Below are 20,379 nucleotides of genomic sequence, written 5' to 3'. Positions count from 1 at the left end.
TCTACACAATCTCTTTCATCAGAGCAAATATATGCGAACACTTGCATTGAACTGCATCTACTATATCATCTACAGAGCTGTTGGTGATTCCAGCTCCCTAATAACTCTCAATAAACAAATCTATCCAGGCGCCCCTAAATTTCTGCTCTCAGCATACAATCAGGCAATAAACCCTGCGGCTACATCCTATTGGATTTTAATCAAAATACACCTAACGATCTACTCGTAGTCACATTTACTTCCGACAATGGTATTACAGTATATCTCCACGTGAAAATTAAAAAGACCTATTAGTCGCTTTAATGACACTGAAGGGATTACTTGAAAAAACACATCTTTTTTAAATTCTAAGCCCTTCAAACCCCCCCCTTAGGAAAGCCATACTCAAACATGGTATTGACAATGATTTCATTAATATAATATATGAATTTTTTTTAAATTTGGCCTAGGGTAATGTTAAACTGCCATAAGTAGTTAATAAGCAGGCAAAGAAAAATCTTTCAGTTGAATTTACAGTGGCCACTAAAAACAAAGGAAAGAATTTTAAAAAGAAACGACCTCTTCAGGCGGGCGGTAGCTTTTTCATACTTTTACTTCCAATAATTGCAGGACTTGTAAACAGTTTTCTCTAGAGAATGGCAAAACACTATAAATTGACTCCAATAGAACTCGCTCTCTCACCCGTGGAAAACTTTGAGAGCAATCTGAGTAAATTCCTTGACAATGAGAATATTGAGGATGATAAAAAACTGCTTTTACTTCAAGATGCACTTCGCCGAGTGGACAAACATAAGCCCTATCGGTCGAAAGTCACTGGTATTGATCACAAAAAAGAATCATCACCTCAGGATTCTGCTGCTGCTGCTGTTGGAACACAATTAAAGAAGGAGGAATTGGATTCAATTGTATTGAAAATTAGAAATCTAATGCCCCACTCATATCGTGAACAAAAAAAACGACTCCTAACCTATCTCATGGAAAGTGGTCAAGATCATATTCAAGTTGATAGCAATGGGAAAGGGATTATAATTCAGTGCAAGAGCTATAATCTACTTGATTTAATCTATGATATGGTTACAAATCGTAAAGGACTATTATAATTTGACGCTAATCTATACAACTTTCTAAATGAATTAAAACTTAAAAAATTCATTATTGGAAATAGACAAATTCTATACAAATTAACTGGATCGTCATCATCAGCAACAACAACAACACCATTAAAACATGAAGAGGAAGAAGAAGAAGAAGAAGATTTTAAATCAATATTTGAAAACTATAGCACACCTAGTGGAAAAAACTTGAAAATAGAGGAAAGGAACAGACGAAAACGTATAATTTCACCATCACCAACCCTAACTAGTATACAAAAGGGTAGCGGACGTTACACAACGTCTTTACGTTCAAAATGGTTAAAGTTCTGAAAGGTGTTTATGAAAATATTGGTGAAGCGGGGAGTTTAAGTTCCCCCATCACTCTTTCCACGGTCACAGGTGTTCACACTAAAAGTGTACAAGACTATCTACAAAATAAATCAAGTTACACTCTGCATAGAAATCATAGACTTCGTGCTAATAAATATCGAAAAACTAAAGCCTTTTTCCCATTGCATATAATGCAAGCAGATCTCCTAACTCTAGATGAGATTCAAAGACGTAACAATACACCGTAAAAGTACATTCTACTTGAAATCAGTTTTTTTAGTCGCTCTGCATATGCAATTCCATTCCGATCAAAGAGACGCGTTGAAGTTGCTCAGGCCATTGAAAGTATTCTCGAACAGGATTCATATAAAAAAATTCAAACGGATCGCGGTAGTGAATTTGTTAATCCCCATGTTGCAAAAGTACTAGTGAAATATAGTACACTGCTCTATCATAGTCATAGTCCTATAAAGGCTGCATTGGCTGAACGATTGATAAGAACTATTCGACTTTTAATTTCAAGATATTGTACATTGAAAAATACATCGACTTTTATTCATGATTTAGATAAAATCATATTGATTTATAATCAACGACCTCATCGATCATTGTCCAACTCAACCCCTACGAAAGTTTATCATTCTGATCATGATTCAAGTGTTACCTTTCTTAAAAAATAGTCCAATGAAATGATTGTCAAGAAGAAAAATAAATTCAAAGTCGATGATACTGTTCGAATTAATAGAAAAACTAATGGATTTGAAAAGAGTACTTACTTGTGGTCCACAGAACTTTTTAAGGTGGCAAAAATCCCAGACACTAAACCAATAACGTATCTTTTGCGCGATACCAAAGATGAACAGCTTCTCGGCGGCTTTTATGACTATGAACTACAAAAAGTTAAAAATAATCTATCTATCAAATTGAAAAGATATTAAAGACTCGTACTCGCAGGGATAAGAAACAGTTAATTGTTCGGTGGCTAGGATACAACTCTGATTTTAATTCTTGGATCGGTGTTGAAGATATTGACAAAACCCAATGATTTCTATGTAACTTTTATGTCCAATGTTTCCGATCCTCTCTGCAACGACTTGAATACGACAAGTGATTTTTGGACGAAACTCTCCCCCGCCATCAAATTTGACCGTGCGTATGAAGTGGCTCTTTTCGACTGTATTCTCAAAAATACCTATGACATCCTGAGAAAGGATCGTGTGTATGATATAAAAGTTGTACCATTCGATTGGACACTCTTTGTCGACTATGAATGGGTTAGGCACTTAAATCTAGCGAATATCCAGATGCTAAATTGAAATATATTGCATATGATGATACAAGAGATTTGTGTCGCGCAATCAAAAGAAAAATCTCATACCGTATGAATTGTGAATTCAATTTTAATTGTTCATTGGAACACCATAGGATTTACATTATCTCACCTGTTGACACCGAGATAATAATTTCCAATGATAATATGAGAGACGATCATGGCTTTAAACAGAATTTGATCAATGGGAAAAGTGTTCTCACTCTTTACGGGATGGATCAAGTAATTTTTGCTGACTACCCACTTGGTTTCGCCTCGTACTATTGAATATTTCTCTATGCATCTCTTGTGTAAACATCGAGAATTGGTATTTCAAATTTCCCCCTCTTGCGTGATTTTGAACGAAAAACGACCCATGAACTTGTACATAATTATAATAGAAAGCATCTTCAGTGTGTTCCTGTAAACACTTCGTATTTGGAACTCTATCAGTTAACACTAAGAAGTGAAATGGGTGATCCTCTTGCAATAACAAAAGGCTTAGCAGTGATTACATGTCTTTTTCGACCCATTGACGGTGACAGCACCATCACATAAAATGAACAATAGAAGAATATCATTTGTCTGTCCCGATATCGATTGTTATGTTGATGCTTTGAGTCCACGTCAAATAGGCAATGGATTGGACTACTACCTGGGGCGTACTAAAAGGTCTGGATATGCTTTTGGTAGCTGGTTTGCCGTGCTAGCCCGTTCTGCACTACCCCTTTCTAGAAAATATATCTTGTACCTGCTGCATAAAATTTTGCTGGCTCAACACTACAGGACTGGGGGTCGGGCAAGAACTTCAAGGAAAGTGTTAAGAAAAATATTAGATGTTCAGCAAGAGCCGCTGGTGAACAATTAAAATCTCGGCAAAATGGGGAGGGATTGAAAAGGATGCGTGCGCGTCATTCACTCATCAGTCTCCACCTAGGCGGGAAGCGAAGGACATCAACAAGGACTTTGAGGAATAAAACAAGGAAGACCAATAAGAAGAAGAAAAAGAAAAAGATTGTTAGATCAAAGAAGGATTTCTTCTCTTAAGATGACTTATCTTCCCCACAAGGAATCATACCCATTAATCAGTTCCTCATTGAATCTATTCAATGCTGAAAATGTTGATGTCAGTGTCAAGTATGGCTACTATGAACAATTTCACCCCCAACAACCCCTCTCGGAAAATATACACTTTCAAATATTTTCCAATGAATACTATTTCACTGATTTGTCATCAACATTTATTGATTTAAATGCTGTGGTGAAGAAAGAGTCAGATAATACAACTCTAACTGCTGCCGATGGTCTCTCCTACGAAAACTGTATTCTACACAATATGTTCAAACAAATTAATGTATTTATTAATGGAACATTGGTGAGCACTAGCAATAATTTATCAAACTATGCAAGCTACGTACAATTTATGATGATGACGCCAAAGGCATACAAGGAGTTGAGAGGACAATCATTGGGCTATGAATATCGATCAGGTGTTGATACTGACGGTGAGTTGACTACTGCAGTGACCCAGGAGTATCATCTGGTTGGAAAATTAAATCATGAGATATTCAATATATCCCAATGGCACCCCCCCAATGTCAAGATTGACATAAAGTTACAGATGGACCCATCGAATTTCATTTTGAGAAAAACACTTCCTGCAGCACCCGATGCAAATGTCATTATCACATCGGCAATTCTCCACGTCCGAAAACAACAGGTTATGAGCTACGTTGCATTTGCAGTGGAAAAGCTAGGATCCAATGGTAACAACATTGAACTTCTTGTCCCCCATACGATCACCAATCAACGTCACATTGCCACCGGCTCTCGTACCTATAGCGATTCATCATTTATCAATGAAGAAATCCCATCAAAATTGGCTTTGGCCTTTGTGAAGAGTGGCAGTGCCGTTGGATACTGGACTGAATCCCCCCATGATTTTAATTTTTTTGGTCTATCTAGCCTTGTGTGCAAAGTGAACGGTATTCCATTGCACACTCTATCATTTGAAAAAGAATCCTATAGAACTCTGTACGAGTTGACCATTCTATCCCTAGATCATGACTCCCAACTATTTGAAAATGGAATAACCGATTCAATGTTTTCAAAAAATCACAGAGTAATTGTTTTGGACCTGTCGGGGACTCAGGATATGAACATAGTACGAATAGTGAATGTACGTTTAGAGTGTACATTTGCCGATGCTTTGACTGAGAGTATCACGCTAATATCACTGAGTCAATTTGAAACATATTGGGAGATCACACCCGACGGCAGTGTTCTACTAGACCTAGCACCATGAACACAAACCAAATCATCAACGTATTTAGTTTGGATCCATACGTGTCCCAGTAAAACTCCTATTGTATACCTTCGGACTTCATTGAAAAAATTCCAAGTGTTAACAATACCTTAATCATTGTTAATAGCCGCCCATCGACTTCGAAGACCGGCCATTGGCTATGCATCTTTCAAATAGCGAAGAATATTGAATTTTTTTGATCCTCTTGGCCTTTCGTATAAATTATATACTCCGTACATCAGCAACTTTATTGAAAGCAGTGGGAAATTTATTATTCAAAATCAACGAAGAGTACCGGATTTAAAGACTAAGACACGTGGCTTTCATGCACTACTGTTTTTCATATTCAGATGTCGTTGCTATACCTACAAGCAGTTTCTCGACATCTACGTTGACTTATCTCGATTGAACGACTTTCTAGTGGAAAATATACTTACAAGCGTGTTTAATATTGACTTTAGTGCCCTACGAATAACATGTTCTAAAAATATATGTGAAATTGTTTATTAATAAATGATAGAAAAAAATTTATATACATGATAAAACGACTTTTCTACTCTTTAGATTTCATCTTCTACTACGTATAGGTATTTGTCGACAACAACTAATGCAGGTAGATTATCCTGATGCAGGTGTACTGATCCTGATGTACTGCAATGTCAGGGTCACATTTTCTACAGTAGAGTGTAACTTCACTCTTTTCATATCTCTTTGTATAGTCAATGATACTATTCTCGTTCATTCTATAGATTTCACATTTTTCAATTTGCTTATGTGAAGTAATGTCACAAACAGTGTCCTCAAGTGTCGAATCACATTCCGTCAAAGCCAAATAAAAATCAGTGGGCTTATAATCGTAGTAGTCATTGTCTTCACAACGAGGACATATAAACCCTATCCTTTTGTTGTTCCAACAGTTGAATGGCTGACTCGCTTCCTTCTCCCAGAACAATCTAAAACCACGACGATACCAGTCTCGTAGCAATAAACTAAAATAACGCTTGGGATTCTTTCCAATCATTCTGGGATATGTATTCTCCCACTGATTATATTTATCATAATGGCAATTGGAGCATAGGTGCCCTCTAGGATGAGAGTCACACACTTCTTCAAGACAGGAATCACAACCTTTAATTTGTACAGCATATCCTCTATGCAATTTACACGGGTTTTATAATCTACACTTTTCATCATACTCATCAATCATTGTGCAATTCTCACATGATTACCAGCTGCCCAGTGTGTACATACATAGCGGACGTGTATGGAACATTTTTTTCATGTGTTGACACTCTCACCGCCACAATGAAACTGAGCTAGCAACAACAAAAAATTATCTGGGATAGTGAGAGAGGAGTAAATCATCCTTGAACGCCATCTTTCCCATGAAAAAAAGTCCTAAATTTCTAAACTAATGTTTAAAAGCATATCCACAATATCATTTTGCTGTGTCGTGATCAATATATCAATAAATTGTGTAAATGCATTTGGACCACGACGTAGAAGCTTCATATAATTACCTTATAACCAAGAGCAAGTTGTCATTGTGTCGAATTACCTTCTTTATGAGAGTCTATCCTTTTGGATAGAAAACTCATGAAGATCACAGTATAAAATTACGCATTTGAGCGTAGGAACAAGATTCCCGATTGCCTACTCTTTCTCAGTTCCATTCATTTTTTAGAGTCCTAACTCTCACACAACCAACTTCAGACTAACCAGAATTTTTTCTACTTTAAAAAATATACGCTAGTCTACTATAGAAAGAAAAATACCATTGATTTAGAAACAATTTTATTGAGCATAATTACAACAATAATATTAACTGATTTAATTTGTTCTCATCAATATATTTCGAGAGCACTTTTAATGCTGCCCGAAGTTTATTTATATGGACAATATTCACTTTTCCAGCAAAACATAGTTGCTCCTCCTGCTTAAATTTGCTTAATGATATCACGTATCTAGCATACATATCGTCCCATTCAAGGCATAGTCTACAGCCTCCGGTTATTTCCACAGCCACATTTAGTACTCGTATGTCGTTGCTGCTGCTGCCGGCTCCATCATTAATCTCCAATAATGTAAATGCACCACTCATTTTTCTCTACTAATATCCTCTCAAATAAACTATTCTCTCTGAATTCAATTCTCTTACTAATATGAATTGTAAAGAAAACCATTCCTTTTATTCAAATTTTATCACCAATCAAGTTATCGCATATAGAGTAGCCTCCGCTCTCTGATTGGCTCCTAAAAAACGGATGCTGACTCAAAAACCAGTCTGATTGAGTTATATAATTTCGACCATACTCTCAAAACATGTTAGACCACATTATACCTTGCCAACTTTTTTTTTGCAATGTGCATGTGATACTGTAGTGCCTCAGACGTTGGTTTTCTTGTACGGTTCTTGTATAATTCCATGTGCAATTGATATCAATAGCAATAACCAGTCTGGTAATCTGCCTTGGAAAGGTGTTAAGGAACGTAATCCCCCCAAATAACACAGGAAGGAACATAGACCCTTAGAAGTATAACTTATATCTCTACTCCTACCCCCCCCCCCCCCACAACAATGTAATCAATTTTATTTATTTTATTTGTAGCCTAATTTTAAATTTTTTCAAGTCTAAAATCAGCTTATAGTTATTTTATGTTTTCTTTCAAATGTAATGTTTTTTAAATAGTGATGAAAGCTGAAACCAGTAACACATGCAATAAATCCGCACACACCCCTTCTACAATCTAATCAGCTCTTATGTATTTTCGTTCGAGCCTATTTTACCTTCCAAATTTCACTTCTAAGTTTATTAACACTTAGATGTGTTCAGCTAAACTCTTTACATTTTTTTTTCTGTTGGCTCTATTTTTTAACTATGGATATCTTGTCTCCCAAGACCCTAAATCACGTATATGTGCCTCTTTCACTCATTAATTCTAAGCTGCTATTTCTCTTTTTTTCATAATTAATGATAGTTTTTCATCCCAAAAAGACGATCCTTTTCCGTCATCATCAGCTTAGAATTCCTCAAATTACCGAAATCTGTCTTCGCTCCAAGCCCCCGAGATATAAAGCTCAAAGAAGACCAAAATTAAATTCAGTTTCAAATTTTCCAGTGAATAAAAACAGAAAATGGTAAAAAGCTTGTGACAGATGGTCGAAAAAGACGGAATTACATGAACGACAATTGAAAAAGGGGAAGACTTTGAGACAAAACATCGAAAAAGATAGAATTCCGTGAACAAGAATTGAAAAAGGCAAAAAAGTTGAAATTCATCCCGAAAAACATAAGTTTCTTCTCCTTAGAAATAAGGAGACTTGATCAATTTACTGCCTTCCGAAGGCTAAAAATGTGTATTTTCAATTGACTTGTCACTTGTAAGCTAATATATCAAGTCTTCTTATTTCTAAAGAGAGAAAAAAAACTCAAGTTTTTTTCTGGATGAATCTAACTATTTTCAGTATTTTTCTCAGGGAATTTCATCTGTTTTGATTTTTTTTCTAAATTAACTTTTTCCTTTTCAAATTTGGTTCACGTAATTCTTTTTTTTCCCAAAGTTTTCATCGTTTTCTATTTTTCACGTGATTCCATCTTTTTCCAAATCTTTGTCCCTAACTTTTCACCATTTTAAATTTTGTTCACTTAATTCTTTTTTTCGAATTCTTGTCCCAGCTTTCACCATTTCCAAGTTTTGTTCAAGTAATTTCGTCTTTATAAATTTTGGTCCCAAATTTTTCACCATTTGAATTTTTTGTTCACGTGATTTCGTCTTTTTTTGTTATTGTCCAAAAGTTTTTACCACTTTCAATTTTGTCCGAAAATTTGAAAATGTATTGTTTTTAGATGGGTAAATTTTTTTCCATTTTCAATTTTTGTCTCAAAGTTTTCACTATTTTCAGTTTTTGTCCCAAAAAATTCAATATTTTTAATTTTGTCCCAAAGTTTTCACCGCTTTCACTCTTTGCCCACGTAATTTTGCTCTTTTCAATTTAAGTCTCAAAGATTTCACCATGTTAGGTTTATATAATCGATTGTGTTACTTTCTGGTTTTAGGGCTTTTTTGGCTTGGTTAAAATGTGTGTGTTGAGTTTCTCGATGGTGAATTTCCTGTGATGAGTGTATTGAGTTACCCTTTGATGGTTTTGCTAGTTTCATTACTTTTCATTAATATTAAAAAAAGAAAAAAAAAGACAACGAGGTTTTAGGTGAAATATAAGTGAGAGAATACTGGTGAGTTCTTTAAAAGGAAGAAAAACATGGACTATACGTATAACCATATAATCGATACTAGAAAAAATTTACAAAACAAATATATTGCAATATTATTGTACAAAAAAGAACATCACTACACTCTTGCACGGTCAGGTTGAAGTACTCATTTTCGGGGTAAAGTTTAGATCCTTTGGAAATTCGGGCATCTTACTCCTTGCATGAACCTTCGAGTGCAGGGATAGAGTGGAGTTCCGAGAAAAGGGTTTAGTGCACACTTACATTTATAAGGCTTTTTTCAGTATCGATTCTCACATGATGGCTCGACTCTGAGAATTTTTTTTTAGTGTATATCGTGTATTTGTACGGTTTTTGTCCTATATAAACACTCTTAAGGACGGCTGGGTTGCCAGAAAGTCAAACAAAAAACAACCGAGCCTTTGAAAAACAAGCCAAAATACGCCCAAGCCTTTGAAAACCAAGACTGCCATCATGGTCAGTTCCTAAAGTGATTAAATTGTCCCAATTTGTGTTTCACAACAAGTTTCGATGCTAAATTCAAAAAAGAAAAATTGCACTTGTCGCCGCTTGCGCCACAACATACGCATGGCCCGATAAGTGTAGTTAGACTATTTTAGATCAGTTTTTTTGTCCGGTTGTTTCAAATTTAGTACCAATCTTTTGAAAGAAACACGGCAAAAAAAGGTGGTCCTAGTTAAATCAAACTTCACACAAATCTCTCAAAACAAATATGGAAAAATGCGATCAAAACTTTTTGTTAACTCCTTAACCTTTTTCAAAATCCTCATCATTTCGTCCATGATAAAATAAAAAAATTGTATTACGAAAGTGCTACAAATTGAAGCACGTGCTACAGTGCTACACATGATGAAATAGTGCTAAAATAGTTCGTTCGTGCTAATGTCAGAAAAAATTTCGCCCCTAATCTAATTCTACTTTTACCTTGCTTGCTTACCCTTCGTTCATCCTGCTCCACTTTCACGGAAGAACAACGTCTTATGTGATCTGCCAAAATTCATCTGTTTTTGCTGCAGTTTTATGCGTCATAATGGTTAAACAGCTGTGAACTCTTTTTATTAACTTTTAGAATGTAATATGACTTATTCCAATGAATACGCTAGTAACAACCACAAGCCGAAGACATACAATATCTTTGGTTTATTATCGCATAAGAAATTTTGGTACACGTTATTTGGTACAATTGCAACACAATATTTAAAGATAATTTTATGATTAAAGTAAGGCCTCAAAAAAAAAATCGTGAGAACGGGGTCAATACAAAAGCCTTCGTAATCCCAAGATGAAATAATACGTACAGATGAAAACAAAAATTAAAAAAGGGCACTTAGATCCATAAGGCACTAAGAGATTTAAGACTCAGAGGAGGCTAGGATATTATCTAGATCGACTAGATCGGTTGTTTGGTCAGTTTCTTCGACTTCAAATATCACTATTGAAAAGCAGTTGCAACACAATATTTAAAGATAACTTTATGATTAAAGTGAGGCCTGAAAAATCGTGAGAACGGGGTTAATACCAAAGCCTTCGTAATCTCAAGATGAAATAATATGGACAGATAAAAAAAAAAGAAAAAAGAAAGGCAACTAGTTCCATAAGGCACTAAGAGATTTAAGACTCAAAGGAGGCTAGGATATTCCGATCTAGATTGTCTAGATCGGTTGTTTCGTCATTTTCTTCGACTCTAAAAGCCCTAGAAATATCACTATTGAAAAGCAGTTGCAACACAATATTTATTAAAGGTAATTTTATGATTATAGTATGGCCTCAAAATGAAACGCGAGAACTGGATTAACACAAAAGTCTTCGTAATGCCAAGATGAAATAATACAGATAACTAAAAAAACAAAAAAAAAGAAAGGCACTTAGATCCAAAAGGCACTAAGAGATTTAAGACTCAAAGGAGGCTGGGATAATAGCTGGGTCGAGTAGATCAGTTGTTTGGTCAGTTTCTTCGACTTCACAAGCCTTATAAATATCACTATTGAAAAGCTGCATACGCTTTGTAGGCTCAGACGTCGGGCAACTCGACATCACAGGCCTTATAAATATCACTATTGAGAAGAAGTTGCAATACAATATTTAGAGATAACTTTATGATTAAAGTAAGGCCTCAAAAAAACGTAGGAACGGGGTTAATACAAAAGCCTTCGTAATCCCAAAATGGAATAATAAGTACAGATATAAAAAAAAAAACGAAAGGCACTTATATCCATAAGGCACTAAGAGATTTAAGACTAAAGGAGGCTAGGATATTATCTAGATCGACTAGATCGGTTGTTTGGTCAGTTTCTTCGACTTCAAATATCAGTATTGAAAAGTGGTTGCAGAAAAATATTTTAAGATAACTTTATGATTAAATTAAGGACTGAAAAAAACGTGAGAACGGGGTTAATACAAAATAATTATTAATTAAAATATTAAATAATATTGACAGATAAAAAAAAGAGAAAATAAAGGCACGAATAGATTTAAGACTCGAAGGAGGCTAGAATATTATCTAGATCGACTAGATCGGTTGTTTGGTCAGTGTCTTCAACTCCACAAGCCCTATATATATCACTATTGAAAAGCAGTTGCAATTAAGATCACTTTATGATTAAGGTTAGACCTCAAAAAGAAACTTGAGAATTGGGTTAAAACAAGAGCCTTCGTAATCCCAAGATGAAATAATACAGACGGATAAAAAAACAAAAACAAAAAGAAAGGCACTTAGATCCACAAGGCAATAAGAGATTTAAGACGCAAGGGAAGCTAGGATATTATCTAGATCGACTAGATAACCTTTTTGAAAGTCCAAATGCTCATATTTTGTTTTGATTGAGTTCAATGTCTTCCTAAATATCTCTTGTATTTGATTACTGAGGATGTTGTTATATTCTCTTTGGATTATTGCTCTGAGGGTTCTGGGAGGGGGGGGGGTGTGGCATTCTCAAAGTCATAATTTCTGGACCTTTAAACTATGCTGAACAAAATGACTATCTCAAAATTTTGATTGGATGTTTTTGGGGAAGTGATTGACGCGGGGGAGGCGGAGCTGGTTGCCCTCCATGAGCTCTTTTTGATGTTCCTTTGACATTTCTTTCTATAAGAAGTACCCTGGTCAAAAAACAAAACAATATATTGTGCCCACATTGCTCTTTACTTAGGCAGCACGATTGTGCTGCCTATGAAATTTTGTCTTGAGATTTTAATTATACAGCACTGGAAGAGCCAATTAGACCATGTAAGCCCCTCCTATAATTCAGCCTATAGGCACCCATGTATATTTACACATTAGAGGGGGGGATAAAATATAATAAACTTGCAGTTAAAAAGTGTTAATTACAAGTCTAGAGAAGGACATGTACAGAAGGAAACATGTTAAGAAAACAATTCATAATATGCAGAATAATTGTAGACATCACAAGTTGCATATATCTCAGCTACAATTTATCCCTAACTCCTTCCCCTAATGTGCAAATATATAACCCAAATTATATATTTCTAGTGCATTCTGCCTCCCATTAGTAACTTGTTTTTCTGTTTTTGTTTTGTCACAGTTGATTAAATTTACTGGTACAATGGATGAATTTCAGCCATGTATTTGCAAATTAAGGGGGATGGCCTGGGGGTAATGTATAGCAGGGCTACAAGCAAGATATCAGCAACAATTATTTCTGTATATTGATTATCAAGTATGAATTGTTTTCTTAAAATGTTTCCTTCTCTAGGTATATACCATTACAAGTAGAGAAATCTGCATATTACAAAGTATAAATTGTTTTCTTGACATGATTTTTTCGCAACATCCCAATTTTAGACTAAGCCTAGGCCACAAAAAGATTGGGCCAGATCTGTCAAATATATAAAAAAAAGTATAGATCTGCATAAAATTCGAGTCTTGTCTTAATATGAGCAGCAATAACATTCCTTGTAACTTGTAAGACTCCTAACGCACAGCCATCTCAGCCATGCAGAAATAAATTCCTATTGGCGAAGCGTTTCAGAATACAAGGCTTTCTACGCGCTAAAGGAGGGTTCTTGTCTTTTTGGTGCATTACCACGGCTGAGCCACCGTGATTTTGGCATTTTTGTCTGGTTCCAAACTTTCAGTCAAAATAAGCCCCACGGCCCTCACACCCACTCCAAAATTCAGCCTGCCCCTGACGGCTAAAACAAGCCCACGGGGCGGAAAACAAGCCCATCTGGCAACAAAGAGGAACAGTGGTACTCTGAGAAAATGTTTTAATGCGCAATTTGTAGCTATGACGTTTTTCGCTTGTATGGACTCTCATGTGTGTGGATAAATTACAGCTGAGAGCAAACAGTATAGGAAATATCCCACACTTGTAAGATTTTTCCCTTGTATGAATCCTTATATGGTTGGATAATGCGGAAATTAAAGAAAATGCTGTAGAGGAGATTTTGCGTTCATGTGGTTTAATTCTTATTTGTTTTGCTAAGGGCTCTTTCTCCTGAATCTTTATTTTGTATCATGTGAAATAGGGTCTATTTAATTGTTTTGTTATTCAGACCCGTTTGTCGTATTTATACTTTTTCGGTCAAAATCGTCTTCTTGTACTAGCGTTTAATTTTTTCCGCAAGGGTATAGGATGTCTTTCTCCTCTCCCAATTTGATTGATGGCGCCGGCTATAGTACTTCCATCTTACTCCTAATCTTGTAGCTCCTCGATTTTCATTTTCTTGGGTGGGGTTCTTCTAAGTGTGTCTTCGCTTCTTATAGTTTACCGTGATGAGCTGTATTTATTTCTTGTAAAGGCATTTGAATGAAAATTGTGTCATCTGACTCATTTTGAAAGTTTCTTATAAGGGTTTCTTCATTCATCATGGTACTTGCTTAGTTGGACATTCCAGAGAATTTATCTATTTCTAAAAATATATCGATTGAGTGTTCATTGGTACATTTTAAACTGAAATTAATGTTGGTCTTTTCGGAGTATTAAATCTCGTGGGCTTGGAGCGGAGGTGAACTTTGCGAATTTGAGAAATTCTAAGCTGATCATGGTTAAGTATGTGTGTCTGTTGGGGGCTCTTGGGATCGTGACCTATCATAAATAATTAGAAAAAGAAAATGAAAAGTTACGGTGAGAAAAAAAATAGAGCCAAAAAAATGTGAACCCTTTAGTTGAACAAATCTTAAGACTAATAGTCTGAGAAGGGGAATTTGAAAGATAGAAAAATTGGTAGTTTTAGCTTCCATTACTATTTAAGTTAAATAAAAAAACAAGTTTTTTTTACCTGAAAACTAGGAGCGACATTAAAACTTAAAACGAACAGAAATTATTCCATATATGAAAGGGGTTGTCCCCTCTTCAACGCCTCGCTCTTTACGCTAAAGTTTTTTATTGTTTTAAAAAATAAAGTTGTAAGACAGAGTCAAACTTTAGCGTAAAGAGCGAGGCGTTGAGGAGGGGACAACACCTTTCGTATATAGAATAAGTTCTGTTGGTTTTAAGTTTTAATGTCGCTCCTTACTTTCAGTTAAATAAAACTTGTTTTTTTATTTAATTTCTGAACATTTTTGATCTAATGTAGCTTTGATTTTGGCTCAACGTCCATGAATAATTAAAAAGAAATTGGCATATTAATTTTTCCTTTTTTGGCTAAATGGCTTTCTCGAAATTTTGTTCTGACGTAACTTACGAATTAACTTACGTAACGAATTTCTATATCCGTATGTTTCTATTACGTATATTTCAGTACTGAATGAGCCTTTGAACTGTGAGGACGCAAATTGGATTTAACTTTGAATTTAATTGGTTTGTAAAAAGTGTATTTGTTAGACAGTGAAGATATTGCGAAAAATTGAATTGGCTTGGGATTATACACCTTGGATTACGTCATTTAATTATGACAAAAAAAGAAAATAGGCCAAAGACAATGAATCAAGCTCTGATTGAGTAGTAGCTCAGGTGTCTTTACCGCTTGCCCTGAGGAATGGAATGAAATGCAAGTCGTGCCCAAATTAACGGTGGCTTAGCGAACTGCACGTCCGCATCGACGTGGATAAATTATAGGTGCCAAAATAGGTAAGAGAGATTACATATTTTATTTTATTTGCACTTGCCATGGGGCGAAAAAGGAAGATTGCTAAAACTGTCCAAGTAGGATCCCAGTCTGTTGAGAACAGTTTGTTGAATTCGACCGTTTCATCTGAAGGGAATAACGATGTCGCTTCACTGAAGACCCTGGCGGATGATTTTGCTAAGATGCTAACAATACTTACTGAAAATGGTAAAAAACTAGACTCTATAAACAATAGTATAAAAATGTTAGAAAATCGTATGGTATCAGTGGAAAATACACAGTCTGAGCTAAAATCAGAAGTTAATACTACGAATTCGCGTGTTACACAGCTTGAATCTGATGTTCTAAACTTAAGAAATCAAATGTCAATTATCGCTAGTGCAACGAAAAAGTATGAAACTGGGAGTGCATATGGCATCTGAGTATCGACATACAGAGACGAATATTATCGTTTGGAATGCTCCCTGCGAAAATACCACCCAAGCCGAAACGTTTTTTGACCAGTTGTGTTTGGAGGGTCTAGGTCTGTCCATGGTCCCGAGGTTTCGAGTTGTTGGTAATGTCCGTAAGGAGCAACCGTATTTTAAAGTTGATGTTGGTTCTCGAGATGCGAAGGTCAGTGTGCTTAAGAACGGAAAGAAATTAAAAGGTAAAGTTATTGGACACCATAAAAATGTATCTGTTAGCGATGATGCACCAATATCAGTTCGCGAAGCTCGAAGGAAGTTGTATGTAAAGAAATCTAGATTAAATGCTATAGGAGTTTCATCATGGGTTTCCAATACAGTTCCAGCATATATACAGATCGACCGTGGTGGTGTGGCAGCAAAATTTGGTTACGATGAGCCTATCCCTGAGTTATGTGACCAATAGATGGTTATATCATGAATGGTGAATTAAGAGTTTGTTAAGATATGTTTTTTTGTTTTTGTTTTGTTTTGTATTTGTGTTTATGGAAAAAAAAAATGAAAAGTTGTTCTTTTTTGCTCATTTATTTAGTTTTTTTTAGAATTTATAATGGGTAATTGGTAGAAACAGGTAGAACATTGTGTTTTCTTCAATTATAATTTTCTGGAATTCAGTAATGGAAACAGTAAGCCTGTATTGTGACAGGCTAGTGTTAGTGACAATTTTTTCACTTTTTTTGTATTCGTTTGTTTATTTATACTATTTTGTTAATATGTTTCTTATTATTTTTAGGTTATATTGTGTTTTTTCTGGAGCTTCGATTACGTTGGAAACGGGACCACCGACCCTCCGAGTTATAGTAAGTTATTCAGTTGGTTAGGTTTGGTTGCAACTACCCTCCTTTTCTTTTTTATATATATATATATATATTTATAAAAAATGGCAATTGTTGGTAATGATCGTTTGGATTGGCTTGAGAATAATCCATTGAGTGTTTCGGATTTAGGATTAGGGATACTTCACAGGGATTTTGATATGGGGGTAGATGATGTTTTTCCAAAGGTTAATTATAAGTGCCCAGTTGATTTACATACTAGACTGGCACAGGATAAACTTGGCATTTTTCATTTGAATTGTCAGGGGTTAAATAGTACATTGGATTATTTGTCGGAGCTGTGTATGCTATCTGATTTTCATATTCTTGCACTTACTGAAACATGGTTAATGAATAATAATTCTGGACTATTGGATATTTTAGATTATAATATGTATGTTAAGAACCGTACTCACCATCAGCATGGAGGACTTGCCCTGTATATTAGAACTGCTTTGAATGTGAAGGTTAGGGATGATTTGTCTGTTAATAAAGAGATGGTTTTTGAGTGTTTTGTTACGGAGGTTGATAAGAATGGTGACCCATTTTTTATTGCTGTTTGTTACCGCCCCCTTCAGCTAGTGTAGATTGTTTTTTAGAATTATTAGAGCAACAAATGGACCTTCTAACTCGTAAGAACATGCCGTGTTTTGTGTGTGGAGATTTTAACATTGATTTGAAATTGTTAGCATCTAATTCAAAAGCCCGGAATTTTTTGAATTTAATGTTAGGTTATGGGATGCATCCTGCTGTAAATATTTGTACTAGAGTGACGGATTCATCTTCATCTCTAATTGATAATGTATTTTTGAATGTTCCCCATGATTCGTCGAGTGTTGTGTTAAATGATGTTTCGGATCACTTTGGTTTGGCTATATTAGTTCCGGGTATATTTAAGAATATTAGTATTAATTGTGATGCTCGCCCTAAGCCTAAGAAATTAATAGTTGATTCAAATACTATTTCAAGATTTAAGCTTAGGATAGAACAGTTAGACTTTAAATTTTTGGGTGTATCCCATTTGAGCGCTTTCCCATTTGAGCGCCATGGCGCGCAAATGGGAATTTCCTATTTGTGCGCCGTATTTTAATTAGTTCAGTTGTGTCCCATTTGAGCGCCAGATAATTAGGTCAGGTGACCTAATTGCGTAAGCGATTGCACAACCGTTTACCCACAAAATGCAATAGGATTTAGTGTGGGAGCATATTTTTTTACCCTCTTATAACAAGTATTTAATGATGCCAGGAACAATATTTCTGGTTAGTATTAATAAGTCAGTTTGACAATGAAGAGCTCCAAGAATAAACAACTGCTAGAACACGACGGTTTCGTCTACAGATTCGATAAGCCGATTTCTGGAGGAAGAAAGAAGAGCTGGAGATGCATGAAGAAGGGATGTCTCGGGCGGTTACACACTGATTCCAGCGACGGCTCACCAGTTTCAGTTGGTACGCACGACCACAGCGCTGATCCTCTGCAGACCCAGCAGTACAAATTCCGGTCAGACCTTCGAAGCGAGTCAGCCCGTACTACTCGTCCGATTCCCGCTATCTACGATGGCCAGGTCGCAAGTGCTGCTGCCAGTGGGCTGAGTGCTTTGCCTCAGTTACCCTATAAGCACGTGAAGTCGTCCATGTACAGATCACGAAACAAGCTGATACCACCACTGCCCGCTGATACTATATCCGTACCGACGCCCTTGCCCCAGGCTTTCAGTGAGACGTCTGCAAACCAGAGATTCCTCCTCTTTCAGCTTCAAAATAACGCTGCGATTTGCTTTGCAACCGACGAGTCGTTAAGTCTGCTTGAACGAAGCCCGGAATGGTATATGGACGGCACCTTCGACTCAGCTCCTTCCCCATTCGGCCAGTTGTTCACCGTTCACGTTTTCTTCGGCGACAAGCAACTTCCCGCTGTCTTCGTGCTCATGGAGAGCAAGTCTGCGCAGCTTTACAACGACGTCTTCAGCGAGCTGATCCTACAGGCTGCGATGAAAGGAGTGACACTTCGCCCGACGACCGTCGTCTCTGATTTTGAGACCGGTCTGCTGACATCCGTGAAGCAAGTTTTTCCGGCCGCCAAGCACCGTGGGTGTTACTTCCACTTTTGCCAAGCAGTAATCAGAAACTTGGGGCGTCACTCAGTCCGTGAGCTGTACATGACCGATGCAGACTTCAACCTCTACGTTCGAAAGCTTCTGGCTCTGGCGTTCCTACCTCCAGCGATCGTCAGAATCAATTCTGGTCCAATCATTTCTCACATCGTTCGTACCTGGCCTTCGGCTCGTCCGTTTGTCACTTACTTCAGCCGTCAGTGGTTCGACCAATGTCCTCCTCATTTCTGGTCAGTCTACGGCATCCAGCGAAGGACAAACAACGACCTCGAATCATGGCACATGCGGTTTAACCGAAGAGTCGGTCGCTACCACCCGAACTTGTGGCAGTTTATCTCTTTCCTGAAGGAAGAACAAGCAGTCGTCTATTCTGCAAGGACACAGCTACTCCAGGGTCATGTCAGCCATCGGACGAACAAGAAGTATGCAAGGCTGAACGAACGACTCGAAAAGCTGTCGACGGAGTACAGGGCTGGAACTCGAACAGCAGACGAGCTTCTCTTGGGTGTCGCACATAACATTTCGCCGGATGTGTGATATTAGCAGTTTTTGTTTGTATTTTTACCAATATATTAATTTGAATTATCCGTTTTTGGCACGATTTTTGGGTGATTTCGTTCCATTTCTAAACGATCGTTGTGAAATAACTCTAAAAAAAGAGCCGAATATTTCGACTTGACGAGCAAGCCTTCTTCAGTGGCAATCAGTTCTTACCCTATGAACGTGCGTAAAATCTTCACTTATATTCTTCACAAGCTTAACAAACGTTTAGCTTCTTAACTCTCAGTACAGAGTTATTTCACAACCATTGACCCAATAAAATCCTCAGTTTTGTTCGTTGTCTTCGTGGCAATAAATATTTGTACAGGTCAATGTGGCAGCAAACCACGCTTCATCCACCGCAAAATCACAATTTTGGGTTTGGCGCTCAAATGGTACTCCGTGGCGCTCAAATGGGAACAAAATTCCGTGGCGCTCAAATGGAACAAAATTCCGTGGCGCTCAAATGGAAAGCGCTCAAATGGGAACACCCCGTGCTTGTGCTGGGTGTATCCCATTTGAGCGCTTTCCCATTTGAGCGCCATGGCGCGCAAATGGGAATTTCCTATTTGCGCGCCGTATTTTAATTAGTTCGGTTGTGTCCCATTTGAGCGCCAGATAATTAGGTCAGGTGACCTAATTGCGTAAGCGATTGCACAACCGTTTACCCACAAAATGCAATAGGATTTAGTGTGGGAGCATATTTTTTTACCCTCTTATAACAAGTATTTAATGATGCCAGGAACAATATTTCTGGTTAGTATTAATAAGTCAGTTTGACAATGAAGAGCTCCAAGAATAAACAACTGCTAGAACACGACGGTTTCGTCTACAGATTCGATAAGCCGATTTCTGGAGGAAGAAAGAAGAGCTGGAGATGCATGAAGAAGGGATGTCTCGGGCGGTTACACACTGATTCCAGCGACGGCTCACCAGTTTCAGTTGGTACGCACGACCACAGCGCTGATCCTCTGCAGACCCAGCAGTACAAATTCCGGTCAGACCTTCGAAGCGAGTCAGCCCGTACTACTCGTCCGATTCCCGCTATCTACGACGGCCAGGTCGCAAGTGCTGCTGCCAGTGGGCTGAGTGCTTTGCCTCAGTTACCCTATAAGCACGTGAA

The sequence above is a fragment of the Artemia sp. Qi Xiang Cuo genome, chromosome 11, assembly GCF_049724085.1.
Source record: "Artemia sp. Qi Xiang Cuo chromosome 11, ASM4972408v1, whole genome shotgun sequence".
In the NCBI taxonomy this organism is placed as follows: domain Eukaryota; kingdom Metazoa; phylum Arthropoda; class Branchiopoda; order Anostraca; family Artemiidae; genus Artemia; species Artemia sp. Qi Xiang Cuo.
This window is presented reverse-complemented; position numbering follows the sequence as displayed.